Genomic DNA, 2,476 nt, shown 5'->3' on the forward strand with positions numbered 1-2,476 from the left:
ATGACCGCACTCCGGAAAATTTGGCTAGCTATTTTGTATCACTTCAGTCGAAGGATATGATTTCCGGAAAAAAATTCGCACAAAACATCAAGTTTTTCTGTAGATGACTGCATCTATTCCTTCTGAGGAATCTTGCGTTTCACGAAACATTCAAATTGATTAATTTTTTGAAACATGGAAACATTTTCTGCACTCCGGAAATTTCGGCTAGTGATTTTCAATGACTTCAATCAAAGGATGTGATTTCCGGGAAAAAAAATCCCGCAAAATATCAGGTCTTTCCATAGATAACTGTATCTGTTCCTTCTGAGAACTCTTGTTTTCCGCGAAACATCCATATTAAATAATTTTTTGAAACATGTAAAGCGCGCTTTATAAACATCTAGTTTTATAACATAATACATATTCTTGTATTATTACTAGGGGATATTTGAGGTTGAACTAAATTTCATAAACGTACGCTTTTCGCAGACTTGTGCGCGTTGTTTTGCCACTGCCACAAATAAATACCAATTTGTTGACAAAATAATTCGCAAAAGATACGTATGGGGATCTTATTGAATGTTGAAACTGATGCTGGGACTAAAACATCGCACCTAATCTGATTAAGCTATCAAACAATAATTTTAATGCGTAAGTGAGTGTTCAGTATCACTGTTTTTCAACAGCATGTTATTGAGTGGAAAATAGTTTGCGGAAATAAGACGTTTAACTGTAAACACTTTTAATTTAAGAAAGTTTATAGCATTTTATTTTGTATTTAGTCGGAAAATTATTGCTACTATTTTAGCTGGAGGATGTCCTCTCCTTCACTTCGTTCCAAACTTTATTTCTTATTGTCCTTAATTATATTTTGCTTATTCTAAAATTGAACTATTGCAAAGATAAAAAGAAACATCTTTTTTTCGTCTAAAATGCAGCACAGATGTTATCTAGGAAATATTAATAGATGGGTATTCAATATCCATTTAACACAAACCGATTTGATTTGTCATTTGTTGGACAGCCAATCTGTATCGGTTCCTACCAGACAAAACAAAAGCCATATGTATATGTTTACCGAGGTGTTTTAAACTGATTATTTAATGTTGCAGATAAAAGGTATGCATGCCATGGATTTATTCAATTGCAGACCAAAGTCCAAAGTATTCGCAAATATATTATTTATTTCATTTTTCGAGAAAATAGGCTTAGTCAATTTTCCACCAGTATTTTTTTTATTTTGATAGGCATAAAATAAAAGGTGAAATTAATAATGATAAAATATAAGTGTTTAAAGTTCCAAGTGCAGGTGATAGCGATTTTTGATATTTTACTAGATTCGTTTGCTTGTTCATGATTATCACTTTATAAATGACTAACGTTTTTTTTCGATGAGCTTTTTGCTTGTTTTAGACTGAATGATGCTGGGATAATACAACAGAATGGAAACAATGCAATTCAGCAAGAATAATTTGTTTTATTTTTGGAGCTTAATGTGCATTTCGAATAAATTTGATTTTAATGGATATAATTGGGCGGCTAAAACTCAACAAAATAATAAATCGTTTTGATTGGCAAATTTCCTGTAGTAAAGAAAATGCATGCTTTAATCGTAAGATTGGATGCAAGTTCACTTTGATGCATTATCCGGAAAATGAAAGTTATATAATACCAGAACGACCTAGTTGTTGCAGAGGTTGTTTTAAATTGTTCGGAATATCAATGCAGTTGCCAGCAATTGTTTCTATCAATCAACCGAATCCGCGACATTTGTTTAACCTCGCGTGAGAATCAAGTTCATTATGTTGCTGGGGCTATTTGAACCACTTGTGTTAGTTGTTACATCATTATCCATCTACTGCAATAAGCGGTACTGCAAAAAGAGACTTAAGAGTCTGCAAGTTCAGAAGTGGTAGGGTAGCTTTCTTCTTGGCGTACGTGATATTTAACGCGTAGCCTCTCTGACGATAGCCTGTTTAATAAGGTTGCAAATCAATGCCAATACTCGCATCAGTAACCTCGTTATCAATGTATGAAATTTTAAGTTTATATCATTACTCACGACAATAGTATAGATATTTTATGAGGAGCCGGCGCCAGCTCGTCTAGCAGATTAGCGTCATTTATTGGGATCATCCAGCAACCTCCAACATCAACATCTTACTCGTACCACTCGTATTGATTTAAGAGAAAACAGCATCACCGTACTGTCCATTCATAAAACAAACTTGTCCGAAGTCTGGTGGGGCAATGAAGTGATTTTTTCCCATTAGTGGTACCAAAACAGTTCAATGCTGTTCAGTTCACCACACCAGAACCAAAGCAATATTTTTGAGACGGTCATGTCGACTATTACTGACATGATCATTCATTTCAATATTCTAGACAAAATCACAGATATCAATACAGATACATTGCCAAGAAGCATCTGCTATTCCTCCTCTCTTCTCTAATTCGAGCAGAAGTAATTGGTACTAGACATATACATTTTGTA

The 2,476-nt window shown here is 34.0% G+C and overlaps 1 long non-coding RNA gene across 1 annotated transcript; it reads right to left on the minus strand.

The window, feature by feature from the left end:
- Nucleotides 1-769: 769 nt before the first annotated feature.
- LOC109533895 lies at nt 770-2,252 on the minus strand. Its single transcript, XR_002171570.2, has 2 exons — nt 2,045-2,252; nt 770-1,954 (listed from the first exon to the last, which is right to left on the minus strand). It is a non-coding gene; the product is annotated as an uncharacterized LOC109533895 (long non-coding RNA).
- Nucleotides 2,253-2,476: the final 224 nt, after the last annotated feature.

The sequence above is a fragment of the Dendroctonus ponderosae genome, unplaced genomic scaffold (genome assembly GCF_020466585.1).
Source record: "Dendroctonus ponderosae isolate FM_Combo_2020 unplaced genomic scaffold, Dpon_F_20191213v2 Dpon_F_20191213_1, whole genome shotgun sequence".
In the NCBI taxonomy this organism is placed as follows: domain Eukaryota; kingdom Metazoa; phylum Arthropoda; class Insecta; order Coleoptera; family Curculionidae; genus Dendroctonus; species Dendroctonus ponderosae.